This window comes from Leptodactylus fuscus, chromosome 2, assembly GCF_031893055.1.
Source record: "Leptodactylus fuscus isolate aLepFus1 chromosome 2, aLepFus1.hap2, whole genome shotgun sequence".
NCBI lineage: Eukaryota > Metazoa > Chordata > Amphibia > Anura > Leptodactylidae > Leptodactylus > Leptodactylus fuscus.
This window is the reverse complement of record NC_134266.1, coordinates 251,539,000-251,558,316: the sequence shown is the minus strand read 5'-3', so window position 1 is coordinate 251,558,316 and position 19,317 is coordinate 251,539,000.

The following is a 19,317-nucleotide window of genomic DNA, read 5'->3' as shown; positions in this document are numbered from 1 at the left end:
TGACATTGACCACTTAAAGACTATCAAGACTGTCTTAGGTAAAAAATGTCTTTATATCTGTAGATATAATTTACGTTTCCGTAGATATAATTGACGTGCTATGATTTTCAAAACCGCAATGGTTTTGTAAATCGCAGCGTGTCCGCGCTGCGATTTTTCCACAAAGTGGGGATGGGATTCGCATAAGTCCAATCCACTTTGCAAGTACTGTAAAACGCCGCTGTGTTTCTGGCCCGTGGGCCATGGCCAAAATGGAACCCTTTATTCCTCAGACTGTATACAACCTTTGGCTCAATAGCTGTTGGCAAACTATGACATACAGTATGTTGGTAAGAGTAAAGCATCTATAAGGTACCGCACAATGGGGAGTCAATGATGAACCCAACATATGTTCACAGTCCTGTCACAGCAATGTTGGCAGCTCTCTTGGGACAAGTGGATATGGATGTTCCTGAAAAGTGATATCCAAGAATCCAGCAGAGACTGATATAAGCAGGCCATGTGTTTCCTGTAGGCAGCTTCTAGGAAACATCTCAAGTTCAGAAGAAGAAGTCACGGTGGTTTTCTGGGATAAAAGTATTAGAGACTTTTTTGTTGTTGTTCAAATGGCTGCTGTAACCGAGATACTTCCTGGCCATGGAGCCCAGAATTGGTAGTTGCAGCGATGGGGTTAGACTATATATGGGGCTACTTATATGCACCCCAAGGGAACTGTGATGTACAGTCAGGGCCGGCGTCAGCACACGGCATAGTCGGGCAAGTGACGGGGCCCCCAGAGCCTCTGGAGGCCCCCTGGTACTTGCCTGCCCCAGCACTTGCCTGTCCCGATTTCAGCTCATCAGCGTCCTACGGACACCGATGAGCTGAATACATAGGCGATTAAAGCCGTAACGCTGTGGTCCGGCTTCTGCATTTGTAGGCGCAATGTGATGGCGTCACAACGGGCCTATAACTATGTGAGTGGAGTGAGAGAGCGGAGAGAGCGGAGGGGGAACGTTGGAAGGTGAGTGTAAGTGTTTGTTTTGTGTTAAACATTAAGGTGGAACATAATGAAGGGGGCCCATGAAACTGGGGACAAATGAAGGGGAGGGAGAACGGCATGACACTGGGGAAGATGAAGGGGGGAGAACGGCATGACACTGGGGCAGATGAAGGGGGGAGAACGGCATGACAATGGGGCAGATGAAGGGGGAGAACGGCATGACAATGGGGCAGATGAAGGGGGGAGGACGGCATGACAATGGGGCAGATGAAGGGGGGGAGGACGGCATGACACTGGGGCAGATGAAGGGGGGAGAACAGCATGACAATGGGGCAGATGAAGGGGAGGAGAACTGCATGAAACTGGGGACAGAGATGGAGGGGGGACATGAAACTGGGGGCAGAGGAAGGGTGTATATGAAACTGTGGGAGAGATGGAGGGGGGTATATAATTTATGGGTGACTGTAGGAGGATTATACTGTATGGGAGCACATGAAAAATTAATGAGAGTGGGTGGAGTCAACATAAAAGTGGGCAGAGCTAAATTTGCATTTTGTCCCTCTTTCTGCTCTTCAAAAGTTAGGTGACACCGCCCTCCTGCGTGACGTCACTCGCTTCGTCTGTCCGCAGCAGCGCGCAGTGTCCTGACTCCCGCCTCCTCCACAAGGGGGCCCACTGAGGCTCTGTCGCCCAAGGGCCCATAAAAACCTTGAGCCGGCCCTGTGTACAGTACATTGTAATGGAGATAATAATCTGTGTCGGGTATGACAGGCCACAGTGGCTTGCAAAACTATTCACACACCTTCCACCTTTTCACATTTTGTTCCCTTACAACCACAAACTTAAATGTATTTTATTGAGATTTTAAGTGATAGACCACCACAAAGTAGCAGATAATTGTGAAGTGGAAGGAAAATGATACATGGTTTTCACAATTTTAAACAAATAAATATCTGAAAAGTGTGACGTGCAAAAGTATTCAGCTCTCTGTACTGTGTAACCCCTAAATAAAATCCAGTGCATACAATTGCCTTCAGAAGTCACTTAATGGGTTAATAGAGTTCAGCTGTGTGTCATATAGTCTCAGTATAAATACACGTATTCTGTGAAGGCCTCAGTGGTTTGTTAGAGAAAACTAGTGTATAAACAGCTTCATGAAGACCAAGGAACTGACCAGGCAGGTCAGAGATAAAGTTGTTAAGAAGTCTAATGCAGGGTTAGGTTATAAAAACATATCCCAAGCTTTGAGCATCCCAAGGAGCACAATCATCCAAAAATGGAAAAAGTATTCTACAAACATACCAACACATGGCTGTCCACCTAAACTGACAGATTGTGCAAAGAGAGCACTGGTCAGAGAAGAAGCCAAGAGGCCCATGGTCACCCTGGAGGAGCTGTAGAAATCCACAGCTCAGATACAGGGAGAATCTGTCCACAGGACAACTATAAGTTGTGTACTCCACAAATCTGGCCTTTATGGAGTGACAAGAAGAAAACCATTGTTGTAAGAAAGACATAAGAAGTTCCATTTGCAGTTTGCCACAAGCCATATAGGGGACGCCACTGTGACACATGGTGGCAGTAGCATCATGCTGGAGGGAGGCTTTTCTTCAGCAGGGATAGGGAAGCTGGTCAGAGTTGATGTGAAGATGGATGGAGCTAAATACAGGGCAATCCTTGAAGAAAACTTGTTGGAGGCTGCAAAAGACTTGAGACTTGGAAGGAGATTCACCTTCCAGCAAGACAATGACCCTAAACATACAGCCAGAGCTATATGGGAATGGTTTAGATCCCAGAATATTCATGTGTTAGAATGGCCCAGTCAAAGTCCAGATGTAAATGCCATTGAGCATCTGTGATAAGGCATGAAAATTTCTGCTCACAGACGCAGCGCCACACCTCTAATGAGGCGAGGTGAGGCGCCCGCCTCAGGCGGTGCATGGGAGGAGGCGGCAGCAGGGGCGATTTTTTTTTTTTTTACTTTTTTTTCTTTGCTGCTCTCCTGACGCTGGTTCAGACGTCTACGTATCAGCATACGCTGACATGTAGACATCTGACTGCCGAGAGAAGAAAATCACGGAGGCAGCAGGAGCAGCAGCAGCAGCGCGATCGGTAAGTATAATAACATTTTTTTTGTTTTATAATAGGCCGCTATCTCCAGCAGGTGGCGGCCTATTTACCAACCTCCTCGGACTTGCTCACTGCCGCCCCTGCTTCCCTTGTACTATAGGCCGCTGAGGCCAGCAGTGAATAGGCCTGGGCCAGGCCATGATATCACTGCCGCTGTTATTATACATGGGGGTCTTTTCACCTCTCTGGGATCCAATGTTAATCCTAGCAGGCTTTGGGCCTATATGGTAATGCCCAGACGTCACGTGGTCTGGGATATTACCATATACGTCCAAAGCCTGCTAGGATTAAAGAAGCCCTTTCATGGGTTTGGGCACAAACAGTTCTATATACCGCCGGAAAGCCAACAGCGCTGCTGGGAAGAAGGACATTCTTCAGGAACGCCCTTCTGACTGTGAAGAGCTACGGTACCGGCACCGATAGCACTTCACCCGGGGCACAGATCGTGAAAGCTGGCAGTGCGCTGAATTCAGCGCATGGTCAGCTTTCCAGCGGTATATAGAACTGCCTTTGCCCAAACCCATGAAAGCTCCTCTTTAACATCGGATCCCGGAGAGGTGAGTAACACTGTTTATTATGCTCCCTCATCTCCCCTGGGGCTCCGATTATTATACTCGGGGGTCTGAAAAGACGCCTGAGTATAATAATAGAGCTTGAAGGGTCCTCTGTGGCCCCTGTAACCTCTATTATGCCCCACAGCGGCCCCCCTGCAAACTCTATTATGCCCCACAGTCTATTGTGCCACTGTGGGGCATAATATAGGCTGCAGGGGCCACTGTGGGATATATATCTCTATCTATCTATCTATCTATCTATCTATCTATCTATGGATCGGGTGTGTGGAGAAGTGAGGAGGCAAAGATGTCTATGTTTCAAACTTTACAGAGTCAAGACACAGCTGAAACAAGTGGTCATGGCGGTCCAAAGGGAAGAGACGGGAAATGTGGGGAGACGTCTCCGCGAGTATTACTGCACTGAATTTATTGTAATGTCCGCCCCCCCCCCCCCCCAGCTGTCTGAGGCAAACAATCAAAAGATGACCCCCCCCCCGGGGCATCTTTCGAACGGGATCATTATAGTACATATGGGGGCACTGAGGGGATCATTATACTATATGTGGGGGTACTGAGAGGATCATTATACTACATGTAGGGGCACTGAGGGGATCATTATACTACATATGGGGGCACTGAGGGGCCATTATACTACATGTGGAGGCACTGAGGGGATCATTATACTACATATGGGGGCACTGAGGGGATCATTATACTACATGTGGGGCACTGAGGGGATCATTATACTACATGTGGGGGCAATGAGCGGATTATTATACTACATATGGGGGCACTGAGGGGATTATTATACTACATATGGGGGCACTGAGGGGATCATTATACTACATATGGGGGCACTGAGCGGATCATTATACTACATATGGGGGCACTGAGGGGCCATTATACTACATGTGGGGGCAATGAGCGGATCATTATACTACATGTGGGGGCACTGAGGGGATTATTATACTACATATGGGGGCACATTATACATATTATAAAGGTGAAAGTTTGCGAGTTTGGATGTTTGTGGGTTGGTGTGTTTGGATGTTTGTTCCTCAATCACAGCCAAACAACTGGATGGATTTTGTTGAAATTTCACACACACACACACACACACACACACACACACACACACACACACACACACACACACACACATTGCCCAGGAAAAGTTAATAGGCTACTTTAAATGAGGGTCACTCACCCGAAATCGCCACCGCCACCCTCCAAAGAACCCTCCGGCACGGCTGTAGCAGCTGGCATTCCACCAGCGCTGGTCTGTCCACGCACCTCCTAATGACAGGTCAGTGCAGCGGGTCGTACTGTACTGTACAGTTCTAGTTTATGTGAAGGGACGCCGGGTAACTCTAAGGTGGGCAGTAAGGCAGATTGGTGACATTATGATCGACCGTTACGTGTCCGTGGTGTGTTGAAAGGGTACATTGGAGTATACAGGCCAGAAGTAGTCCCAATGCAAACATGCTATTGGAACTTACCAGTGTCATTGGCGTGGAGACCGAGGGAAGGTGGATGGATCGTGAAGACGAAACAGCAGTGAGGTGAGAGTGCCGTCGGGGAGTGTGGCGGGCTGGAGAGAGTAGTTCGGGTGCTGCGGCCTTCGGTGGAGGCGCAAAATGGTGGCATGCTGGAAACACATTCTGTAGGTGGCTAAGATGCGCATGCTCCTGGCAACACAGTGGAGTGGCTGGGTGGGCAGTGTCGCGGATCATCAGAGCGGTGGGGGTCGGCAAACATGGCTGCTCCGGAGCGTTAAAGAGAGCCTCCTGGAGTATCATTAAGGTGAGGGTGAAAATGGTAAAGTATATGTAAATGAGATTGTGTGGGGTTAGGGGCGAGGCTGTAGAGGGCAATATGAATTTTGTGGCTTGCTATGGTCCAAAGTGTGTGAGATTGCAGAGATGGTGATGTGAGTTTGGGTTTTGTGGGGGTCCTGGCACAAACGTATGTGCGCTATTGTGACGAAAAGTAGCCTATTGCGCAATCATGTGTAGTAACTATGTTTGTGGAAAATTTTAGCCAAATCGGTGGAGCGGGTTTTGCGTGATTTATTAATAGGATTGGGTCACTGGTGTTGTCATTATACTACATTTTACTATATGAAGGTGCACTGAGTGGATCATTATACTACACTAGCTGGTACCCGCGACTTCGTCTGCGGTGATTGTAGCAGTGGGTATATACAGGCGGGGGTAAGGTTTTCGTACTGTGTATAAGGTATGGGATATGAAATGTAAGTTTGTATCTTGTTTTTGCTGTAATTCAGAGAATACTTCAGACTTTTGTGTTGCAGTTACTTTGTATTTGAGCTGCTATATATACGGTGTTGTGAGAAACTTTACATAGTGACTTTGGGACAGAAGTATTTGAAGTTAACCCTTTCCCGCCAATGGCATTTTTTGATTTTCATTTTTGACTCCCCTCCTTCTAAACCCCATAACGTTTTTATTTCTCCGCTCCCAGAGCCATATGAGGTCTTAATTTTCCCTGGGACAAATTTTTCTTCATGATGCCACCATTATTTATTCTATATAATGTACTGGGAAGCAGGGAAAAAATTCAGAATGGGGTGGATTTGAAGAAAAAATGCATTTCTGCGACTTTCTTACGGGCTTTGGTTTTACAGCGTTCACTGTGCAAGCCAAATGACATGTCCCCTGTATTCTGTGTTTCGTTACGATTCCGGGGATACCAAATTTATATGGTTTTATTTACATTTTGACCCCTTAAAAAAAATCCAAAATTGTGTTAAAAAATTATTTTTTGAAAAGTCGCCATATTCCGACAGCCGTAACTTTTTTATACATGCGTGTACGGGGATGTATAGGGCGTCTTTTTTTGCGGGACCGGGTGTACTTTGTAGTTCTACCATTTTCGGGAAATGTTATTGCTTTGATCACTTTTTATTCAAATTTTTATCAGAATCAAAACAGTGAAAAAATGGCGGTTTGGCACTTTTGACCATTTTTCCCGCTATGGCGTTTACTGAACAGGAAAAATATTTGTATAGCTTTGTAGAGCGGGCGATTTCGGACGTGGGGATACCTAACATGTATGTGTTTCACAGTTTTTAACTACTTTTATATGTGTTCTAGGGAAAGGGGGGTGATTTGAATTTTTAATCCTTTTTATTTATTTTTTTATATTTTTTTTACTTTTTTTAAACTTTTTTTTTGCACTTATTAGACCGCCTAGGGGTATTGACATGGGTGGGCGGTGTCACGGATTGTCAGAGCGGTGGGGGTCGGCAAACATGGCTGCTCCAGAGCGTTAAAGAGCGCCTCCTGGAGTATCGTTAAGGTGAGGGGCAAAGTGGTAAAGTATATGTATATGAGATTGTGTGGGGTTAGGGGCGAGGATGTAGGGGGTAATATGAATTTTGTGGCTTGCTATGGTCCAAAGTGTGTGAGATTGCAGAGATGGTGGTGTGAGTTTGGGTTTTGTGGGGGTCCTGGCACAAACGTATGTGCGCTATTGTGACGAAAAGTAGCCTATTGTTTAATCGGGTGTATTAACTATGTTTGTGGAAAATTTCAGCCAAATCGGTGGAGCGGTTTTTCCGTGATTGAGGAACAAACATCCGAACATCCAAACACACAAACCCACAAACTCACAAACTTTCACATTTATAATATTAATAGGATATGGGGGCACTGAGGGGGACCATTATTTTACATGGGGGGGCAGTGAGGGGGTCATTATAGTATGTGTGGGGGCAGTGAGGGGGTCATTATAGTACGTGTGGGGACACTGAGGGGGGACCATTATTCTACATTGGGGCACCGGAGTGATCATTATACTACATTATGCTACATGTGGGGGCACTGAGGGGACCATTATACTACATATGGGGCAGTGACGGGGTCATTATACTACATGTGGGGGCACTGAGGGGATCATTATACTACATTACGCTACATGTGGGGGCACTGAGGAGGTCATTACATAACTATTGACAGAGAGTCCAAACAAAGCTTTATTTTATTAACATTTATAAGTGGTCACTACTTTGGGTTCCTCGGTTGGGTTATTTTCTATGGTACAATAGAACGGACTTGTCTGTGTTTATATAGCGGAATGTGTAATCTATAGGCTCCCATTATTATGTCATACAGTATATGTTTTTTTTTTACTGTATACTCCAGTCTACTAAACTGTTCAATGTCTTTTTTTTGGTATTACAACATGTATTAGCCCAACGAAGGCCAAAAGGACAGGCTTGGAGCCCTATGGACATGCTTAGCGTGTACGCCCGGAGCTCCGTATGATGCAGCACGTTCCGTCATTCATTATTGGTCAGTATGTGATTATTAATGATTGGAGTCAAATACTATTTTTCCGCCGGGAATTTTAACCGTTCATTGAAAACGCCGTTCCACGTAACAGCCTCCTGCTTCATGTCCATACAGTACAGATGTCAGGACTTGATTTACTCTTCGGCAGACGTTACCGTCCTATTGGTTAGAGATTTTTAATAAGCACGTTCAGATCCATATATATGAAAATTAAAAGCTGTGTAAGGCATTTTCATTTATCTTACGCTGCAGTCCAAGCCGACCTCAGGCCAAACCAGTGCAGACCTGTTGTGCATCAGCTATAATATCCATGAAATGTACAGTATACGGTATGTGATCTACGTTCTGGCAGAACCATCACAACTGCTCACATAGTTTCCTTAACGGTAACATCAAACTAAATCCAACTATATAATATAAAGAAGGTTCATATGGAAAGTAATATTACATGGGTTCTCTGGGACTATATGAATTGGGGGATCTGCGACCATCCAGGTCATCATAATAAAGGAGTCCCAGTGATACCATGTTTTCTTTAGATTTGAGTGACTGTGCCTGATCCTAGTCATGTGAATAGTACGAACTGTTATACTAGGCATAGCCGTTCCTATGGATAAGCCGTAACACTTATATAAACAACACAACCACTGCCGATCCTTATATGTGCTCATAGTAGGGGCCACAAGTTGGACCTCATATCCATACTATATCATCAGTGCCAATCCTAGATCCTAGAGAAACCCTAGAGAAAAAAGAGAAATCTAAATCAACATTTGGTGTGACCTTTGCCCTTTTCCTTCCATCAGTTCTTCTCGGCAGTTTTGGAAGGAGGGAAGTTGTTCTCACCATCTTGGAGAACTAAGCCCCCATCTTCTGTGGATGTAGGCTTGCTCCAATCCTTCTGTCTCTTCATGTCATCTGAGACAGACTGAACAATGATGAGATCAGGGCTCCGCGGGGGCGGTATCATCACTTCCAGGACTCCTCCTCCAGAGGGCAAAGGTTACACCAAATATTGATTCATTCACTTTATTTTGTTAATTGACAAAAGTAAACTGTTAACCCTTCTCTTTCTGAAAGCGTTCTTACTTTGCAACATTTTTTTTCCAAATTTTTACTGTACTGTACATTCCCCACGTGTTTTTTGTACATATCCTCTTGGTATTTTAGCTCCTTCATGTAAAATCCTGCGTGTACTTTTGTACAATAAAAACACTTTTATAAAATAAATATTTTGTTTTTTTTTATCACTAGAGTCCAAGAGTCAGAATTCTTTAATTTTTCAATTGATCAAACTGTATATGGACTTGTTTTTTTGCGGTATGAGCTATAGTTTTCATCTGTACTTTTTTGGGAAATATTCAACTTTTTGATCACATTGTATTCTATTTTTGGGGGAAACGAGTTTGACAAAAGTCTCAGTTTATGTTTTTTTCTATTACAGTGTTCACTGTGTTGGTTAACTATCATGCTAGTTTTTTGTGGGGGGTTTCTCGGAAACGGCGATACCAATTATGTGCTGGTTTACAAAAAATAGAAAATAATCCAATTGCCACTCACCATATGTCAAGAGATCTTCGGGGTGTGCGATCCACGCTTCGGGACTGTCGAAGCTGATTAGTACATATGAAGAAAGAGGTGTGGATCCATAGCCCGATTTCTTAAAAATTAGCCTTTAATCCATAAATTGTTAAAAATACTTCACAAAGTGCAAAAAAGCCAGAAAAACATACATGGTGAAAAAAGAATTAAAAGACGCCACTGACGCGTTTTGGGACCTTTTGATCCCTTAGTCCTAGCATGGTCTAAAGAAATGCATCTAAGAATATACACCCAACGTCTTCTTAAATAGCCACAATAAGCACCTGTTGCTCATAAGATCATTGCGTCAACGTTGCAATTCCTAGTTGCAATAAAGTTGTTTGAAAAATTCAAAACCGCCTACCTCTGTGTTCTTTACGTGCATAAACATACTACATTTCATTATTGTATATTATATACATTACCGACATATCCTGTTAATATATTGTATATACAATAGGAAAAACAATAGAAAAAAACACATTATTAAAGAATTCCATTTCTATATAGACACCAAGCCTGAACCTACCAGCCAAATTAGATCCTACAGGCTTCACACGGACTACACCACATCTACCAACTGCATGGATCCAAGTCAAATGCTTTTAATCTCCTACCCCATTTTCGTCATATCAGAAACTTATTAAAATACAAACGGAAACTTTATATAGAAAAGCTTACACCTAAATATCAATAAATATATGTACCTTTAGGGTATATAATTGTAACGTTGTTCTAGCTTTCCCCCTTCTATGGATGGATATACAAAGGAGAGGTGGGCGATTGCGTACTTTCCTCTGTGTTACTCCGGGTCACGTGTAAACGTCAACCTGTACGTAACAGCCAAACCAGTTCCCATAGGAACGTACGAACATCTATACCCTTATGCATCTTGTTACTTCATTACCACGTGATGTAAATTGGCCAATGGGGATACAGCTCGTGTATTCAATATCGGAATGTTCAAACTCAAAAGCAGAATAGCTCTTCTCCATCATATTTCATAAGGGGCGAATCCAGTACTGCAGGTAAGTAGCCAATACATTCATTGGTATAATCTTACTTCCATCTTATTGTTATAAAGGTGTCAATTTAGGATTTTAAATTTTAAATATATTATTTGTAAATTTTAAACTTTTAGGTTTTAAACCCTTTACATATCCTACCTTTTAAAATATAACCCAACAGTATAAACTCATTAGATTTCAGTTGTTTCTGACTCCATATTAAAGCCTAATGAAACCTAATAAATGTATGACAAATCCGTACGGATATTCATACCTCTTGGTTGTCTGCAATCAAACTTCATGATCCATGAAGCTTCCTTGATGTATAATTTCTTTTTATTGTTGCCTCCCCTTTCTGATTCCATGATTTTATCAATGCCCCAAAAACGTAAATTTTTTACTGAACCTGAATGTCTGATGTTAAAATGTTTCGAGGCTCCCGACATATAATTTTTATCGGATTTAGAGCTATCTGCTATATGCTCAAATATCCTAGTTCTCAAAGGCCTAGATGTACAGCCTATATAATCCATTTGACATTCCATGCATCTTATACAGTATATAACTTCCGTAGAGTTACAATCAATCTGATAGTTTATCTCATAACTTTCCTCTTTTCCTGAGGGTTTGATTTCTTTGATATTGCAAGTGTATCTACAGATTTTACACTTAGGATTCCCGCATTTTACAAACCCTTTCTTCGATGCTTCAATTTCATTTAAAGTGGCCATGTGTTTTAAAAAACTAGGTGACAATTGGTTACCAAGGGTCATTCCACGTTTAGGTATATATCTAATTCCTTGCCCAACAATTTCTTTCACTATACTATTCGTTTCCAAAATAGGTATATTTCTTTTAATAATCTGTTTTATCCTGTTGAACTCCAAACTATACGGAGTAGAAAATGTAAGGGTGTTATCATCTGTCTTCTTTTCCTTTTTATTTTGCTCCAGTAAAGTTTCTCTAGACTTATTCTCTAATTTTTTAGTTGCTCTTTTCAATGTCCATTTTGGGTATTGACGATCTTTTAATCTATTTATGATATCTGCACTGTTCTTATTATAATCAATACTACGATTACATGCTTTCTTAGCGCGCGTAAGTTCCCCCACAGGGATGCCCTTTATAGTTGATATTGGATGGCAACTTCCTGCCTTAAGGATAGCGTTCCCCGCTGAATGTTTCCGATAAAGGCTGGTGAAAACTTTGCCTTCTTCAATTGACCCTTTTAAATTAAGATCTAGAAAATTAATAGTGAATTGATCTTTCTCATACGTAAATTTCAAACCAAACTCATTCCGGTTTAAATAACTAATGAATTCTGGTATGGGCGCTACATCTCCGAGCCACACTATCAGTATGTCGTCGATGTAGCGCCCATACCAGAACAAATGTGTGTAAAAAGGGTTGAAGTCGCAAAAAATATATCTCTCCTCCCAACTTGCCAAAAATAAATTGGCCAGGGACGGGGAAAATGGGGCTCCCATCGGCGCCCCACAAATTTGTAAATAATAGGTGTTCAGAAAAATAAAATAATTATGAGTCAAAAGAAATTTGGTCATCTCCAAAACATATTCACATATTTCACTGGTATAGTGACTATATTTATATAAATTGAACGCTACCGCGTCTAGGGCATCCCTGTGGGGGATACTTGGATATAGCGCACAAATATCGCAAGATAACCAGGACTGGTGCTGGTTTGTTTAATATTTTACTTTTAATACAATATAGTTTTGTATTTGGGGAAAATTGTGTTTTGTTTTGTGGGGGTTTTTTTTATATTTTACAAAATATTTTTAAACATTTTATTTTAAATTTCTTTTCACATTGTTATTTAGTCCCACTAGGGACTTGAACCTGCTACTACTTTAATACTCTGCAATACTTCTCTATTGCAGTATATTATACATGTCAGTGTAACACTGACTTTCAGTCTATTAGACCCAGCATCTGGCTGGGTCTAATAGACTTCGGTACAGGAGGCCACAGCCTGGCCTCTGGTTGCTCCGGCAAGTGCCAGAGATGTATAATTCAGATCCCTGACAGTTTAACCTTTTACATGCCACAATCAGCAGGGTGCTGAGGAAAGCTGCTGTGAAAGACGTTCTTTGCCCATCATCAGAAGGAGCAGAAATGTAGCCACGCTCCTCTGATGTACTATTGGTCACATATGAATATCAAAAAGAAGGCCCCCGCACACAGTATTGCGCCCTATAGTGGCTCCTGCATGCACTATTATGCCCCATAGTGGCCCCTGCACACAGTATTATCCCCCATAGTGGTCCCTGCACACAGTATTATGCTCCATAGTGGCCCCTGCACACAGTATTATCCCCCATAGTGGTCCCTGCACACAGTATTATGCCCTATAGTGGCCCCTGCACACAGTATTATCCCCCATAGTGGCCCCTGCACACAGTATTATGCCCTATAGTGGCCCCTGCACACACTATTATCCCCCATAGTGGCCCCTGCACACAGTATTATGCCCTATAGTGGCCCCTGCACACAGTATTATCCCCCATAGTGGGCCCTGCACACACTATTATGCCCCATAGTGGCCCCTGCACATAGTATTATGCCCCATAGTGGATCACCTATTAACAATTATTATACTCTGGAGTCTTTTCAGACCCCAGAGAAAAATGATCGAAGACCCAGGGGAGGATACAAACATGAAAACCACTGTTATTTACCTCTCCCTGGCTACGGCGCACTCCCCGTGCTACTTTCGGCCATCTTCAATGTTGGACCACACATCATTTTAGCCGGGCTGGCTTCACGACCATAATGATTCAGGCCTGACCCACGTGACGTCTGGGATATCACCAAACAGAACGGCTGCTGCCAAAGCGCAGGAGAGGTAAGTAACAGTGTTTTTTATGTTCCTTCACCTCCCCTGGGCCTCTGATCATTATGCTCTGGGGTCTGAAAAGACCTCTGTATATAATGATAGCAGAGTTTGAGGGGCTTGCGGCCTTATCTACCGATCCTTTCTGCTCACAGCCACCTCCACAGGCAGCCGTGAGCAGGAGCAGGGATCGGTAAGTAAATAGGGCCCGTTTCCTGTTGGGGTTACTCCAGCAGGTAATGGTCTATAAAAAAAAAAAAAAAAAACATCAGCGGCCTACTGGGCCCCCTATTGTCCCGGGCCCTGTGGCAACCACTACGGCTGCTACCCCGGTATTTAAACCACTGCCAGTATTATTTACTAGCACATGGTAAGTGGGGACCCAATTACATATTTTGGATTGGGGTCCAGGAGCTTCAGGTTACACCTCTGCTTTTAAGAGAGAGAGAGAGACTCATTGTGAAAAACTATAAGTACTGCCCAAGAAACTGAGCCTTAGACTATAAAGAAGTAAGTTGCAAGTAAATATTGGAGTTAGGCAAATGGTACGATCAGTGGCGTAACTAGTGGCTTAACGGCTCTGGTGCAAAGATCCTGCTTGGGCTCTTCCCCTCCAAGAAATTTTTAATTTTGTACTACAACCTCCATCTTTGACTACACTCTGACCACTTGCTCCATTTGACATAAAAATTTACATTTTCTCTTTTGTGACAGTGGAAGACTAAATATCATAAATCTTCTCACTCCAGTTCACCAGAGGACAGGGGTAATAGATGTAAAATGTGCGGACAGCCAGTGATCAGAGCAGTGGCGTAACTACCGCCATAGCAGCGGAGGCAGCTGCCACAGGGCCCGGGACATTAGGGGCCCGGTGACAGCCGCTACCGCAGCTATCATTATACTCGGGGGTCTTTTCGGACCCCCAAGTATAATGATTGGCGGACCAGAAGAGGTAAGAAACATAAAAAACATGTTACCTCTCCACGATCCTGCCAGGCCTCCTTCCTGACGTCTCTGACGTCACATGAACCCGGCCTGCGTCCCGGGTCATGTGACGTCCGACGTCATAGCAGAAGGACGGCAGCAGAGAAAACAGTGTAGGAGCCGGGGACAGGTAAGTAACAGTGTTTTTTTATGTTTTTATTCCCCCGGGTCTCCGATTATTATACTCTGGGGTCTGATACTATGGGGATAATACTGTGTGCAGGGACCACTATGGGGGATAATACTGTGTGCAGGGGCCACTATGGGGCATAATACTGTGTTCAGGGGCCACTATGGGGGATAATACTGTGTGCAGGGACCACTATGGGGCATAATACTGTGTTCAGGGGCCACTAAGGGACATAATACTGTGTGCAGCGGCCACTATGGGGCATAATACTGTGTGCATTGGGGTACAATACTGTGTGCAGGGGCCACTATGGGGGATAATACTATGTGCAGGGGCCACTATGGGGCATAATACTGTGTGCAGGGGCCACTATTGGGGGTACAATACTGTGTGCAGGGGCCACTATTGGGGCATAATACTGTGTGCAAGGGCCACTATGGGGTATAATACTGTGTGCAGGGGCGACTATGGGGGATAATACTGTGCAGGGGCCACTATGGGGCATAATAGAACGTGCAGGAATGCGTAGGAGGGGGTCGGTTGAGGTTTTCGGTGTCGGTCGGTGGTGGTGGGGGGGCATGTCAAAAGTCCACCACGGGGCCCCGCCATTCCTAGTTATGCCACTGGATCAGAGGGTTCAGAAAAGTAATCAAGGAAGGCTTATGGACCCATTGGTAGATGGGACCACTGTGAACTATTTACGTTATATAAGTGCGGGCCCGGTGTTGTTGCACCCTCTCAAGTTACTCCCCTGGATACAATAAGCTTTGTACAGATATTTTAGATAGCAGTGCGACTCTTTAGCACTAGATGGCAGTGTGCATTATCGTGTACAGGTTTACAGGTGAAACTTGGCCATGTGACTGGAGAGTAACGCTCACAGAAATACAGTCCTAGGGAGCCTTCACATGGAGTAAACGCGCATGTATTTTTGCAAAATATAGGTGCATTCACACAATGTAACGTGCAGCGTGATCTGGCACGTATACGGCGTGTCAGAGTTTGCGCGCCGTAAAAGCTCCCATTGATTTCAATGGGAGTTAGGATCGTATACGCCGCGTTATTTTGCGGCCGTGATTTTGCAACCATTTTGGTGCAGCTGCAACATTGGTCCTATGGTTAAAGCGGCCCTGAAAACAACCGTGATATCACTGCAGGTATTAAAGAAATACAAAGTCAGTGGCACAATATATGGCAACCAAGAGGTTAATATAAAAAAGCAGTGGACAACAAGCTCCGGGACCACCATAGAAAGAGGAAGAGGACACGTAAGACATATGGGAGGGAGCAGAAAAGACAAATGTAGACTGTAGGGCAATCCCTACTATAAAAGGTGGGGAGAGGAAGCCACCATGCGACACAATAAAGGTGCTGTAACCCTTTATTGGCTGCATTCCATACTTAGCAGTCAGGGGTCACCATTGCTAACAGACCATGTGTCATCAATTTCAGGAACTCCTAATGGCATCACCACAACCCCAATATTACTGTCATCTGTATGTAACCATTTTTTACATGTAGTTTTTCAGTTGGCCAGCAGGGGGAGGTGATGCATCATTAATGGTGAGTATATCCTCCTGTAGGATAAAAAGTGGATAAGGTCAATGTGACACCATGTCACCAGATAGACGTCACAATGTACTTATCTGGTGTCCAGAATAACTTTTATACTTTAGTTTAGGTTCACATTTGTACCGGACCGCTAATATAGCGGTTACTCCAGGATCCCATAGACTATCATAGGATCCTCCATGCAGGATTGTTTTTTGCCTATTTTTGTCGGCTTCTGCAATGGACTACAACACTGGTGTGAACTTAGTCTTAGAAACAATTTATGTCTGGAATTACAAGCGCTCCAGAATAGGAGGTAATACGGTAATCTGCAAGCTTCCAAGTGAGCATGAATAGTGGACAAAGGTGTACAAGAAGTGATCTAGGAGCTTAGACTCTGTCCATATGTGTGGGGTTATGCTGAGTATTTATTTTAGAATATACTGTATATCGTAACATTGTACATAGATTGTCATCACTCACGTCAGTTCCTGTTCTCATCCTCTGCCATGGATGTTTCCATTCCTATTCTTCTCTTACCTTTCTTTTTCTGATCCGTGTCGCCGTTCCTGAGAAATTTCTTATTTCTTCCTTCCAGACAGTACTGAGGGGTTCCTCTACGCTCAAACAGCACTGGGGGCGTCCCCTGTGCTGTCCGAATACTCTCCAGCGGCGCCTCCATCTTCTTCTGCTGGCTGCACCTTCGCCGCATCACCGGCCGTATCTTCGTCCAAAAGCGTCGACTGTGCATGTCCATCGGCCATTTTCCTGTGACCTCTTACACGAGCACCCATTCAGCCACAGGAAAGTGGCCGACGGATATGCACAGTTGGCGCTTTTGGATGAAGATGCGGCCGCTGACGCAGCGAAGAAGTGGCTGGCAGAAGAAGACAGAGGTGTCGCTGGAGAGTTTTTGAACAGCACAGGGGACGCCCCCAGTGCTGTCTGAAAACTCATTTACATATGGAAGAAAGAAGAAATTTCTCAAGAACGGTGGCACGGATCAGAAAAAGCAAGTTAAGAGAAGAATAGTCTGATCTTCCAAATGCTCTTCTGCACCGGGTCTCCGATTATTATACTCTGGGGTCTGAAAAGACCCCAGAGTATAATAATTGTTTATGGGTGTCCACTATGGGGTATAATACTGTGTGCAGGGGCCACCATGGGGGATAATAGTGTGTGCAGGGGACACTATGGGGTATAATACTGTGTGCAGGGGACACTATGGGGTATAACACTGTGTGCAGGGGCCACTATTGGGGATAATACTGTGTGCAGGGGACACTATGGGGTATAATACTGTGTGCAGGGGCCACTATGGGGTATAATACTGTGTGCAGGGGCCACTATGGGGTATAATACTGTGTGCAGGGGCCACTATGGGGTATAATACTGTGTGCAGGGGCCACTATTGGGGATAATACTGTGTGCAGGGGACACTATGGGGTATAACACTGTGTGCAGGGGCCACTATTGGGGATAATACTGTGTGCAGGGGACACTATGGGGTATAATACTGTGTGCAGGGGCCACTATGGGGTATAATACTGTGTGCAGGGGCCACTATGGGGTATAATACTGTGTGCAGGGGCCACTATGGGGTATAATACTGTGTGCAGGGGCCACTATGGGGTATAATACTGTGTGCAGGGGCCACTATGGGGCATAATACTGTGTGCAGGGGCCACTATGGGGTATAATACTGTGTGCAGAGGACACTATGGGGGATAATACTGTGTGCAGGGGCCAGTAAGGGACAAAATACTGTGTGCAGGGGCCAGTAAGGGACATAATACTGTGTGCAGGGGCCACCATGGGGGATAATAGTGTGTGCAGGGGCCAGTAAGGGACAAAATACTGTGTGCAGGGGCCAGTAAGGGACATAATACTGTGTGCAGGGGCCGCCATGGGGGATAATAGTGTGTGCAGTGGCCACTATGGGGCATAATACTGTGTGCCGGGGCCACTATGGGGGATAATACTGTGTGCAGGGGCCACTATGGAGGATAATACTGTGTGCAGGGGACACTATGGGGTATAATACTGTGTGCAGGGGACACTATGGGGTATAACACTGTGTGCAGGGGCCACTATTGGGGATAATACTGTGTGCAGGGGACACTATGGGGTATAATACTGTGTGCAGGGGCCACTATGGGGTATAATACTGTGTGCAGGGGCCACTATGGGGTATAATACTGTGTGCAGGGGCCACTATGGGGCATAATACTGTGTGCAGGGGCCACTATGGGGTATAATACTGTGTGCAGAGGACACTATGGGGGATAATACTGTGTGCAGGGGCCAGTAAGGGACATAATACTGTGTGCAGGGGCCACCATGGGGGATAATAGTGTGTGCAGGGGCCAGTAAGGGACAAAATACTGTGTGCAGGGGCCAGTAAGGGACATAATACTGTGTGCAGGGGCCACCATGGGGGATAATAGTGTGTGCAGGGGCCACTATGGGGCATAATACTGTGTGCAGGGGCCACTATGGGGGATAATACTGTGTGCAGGGGCCACTATGGGGCATAATACTGTGTGCAGGGGCCAGTATGGGGCATAATACTGTGTGCAGGGGCCACTATGGGAGATAATACTGTGTGCAGGGGACACTATGGGGGATAATACTGTGTGCAGGGGCCAGTAAGGGACAAAATACTGTGTGTAGGGGCCAGTAAGGGACATAATACTGTGTGCGGGGGCCACCATGGGGGATAATAGTGTGTGCAGGGGCCAGTAAGGGACAAAATACTGCGTGCAGGGACCAGTAAGGGACATAATACTGTGTGCAGGGGCCACTATGGGGCCTAATACTGTGTGCAGGGGCCACTATAGGGCATAATACTGTGTGCAGGGGCCACTAAGGGACATAATAGAGTGCGGAGGAGGGGGCCGGTCGAGGTCTTCGGTATTGGTTGGGTGGGGGGCCATGTCAAAAGTTCACCACGGGGCCCCGCCATTCCTAGTTACGCCACTGTATATATATATATATATATATATATATATATATATATATACACACACACATATGTACATCATATTGTGTTAGCAGAAAGCATACAATTTTCCAATTTTCCACCCACTTACAGGCAGTATAATCTCCTAGATAGTATCTACCATGAAAAGCAACAGCTTAGACCTGATATTACGCTGCGGTTCTTGAAGATCCTATCAGGTCTTTTTCAGTGAATTCATTCAGGCGTCTTGGTATGATAATGAAAAC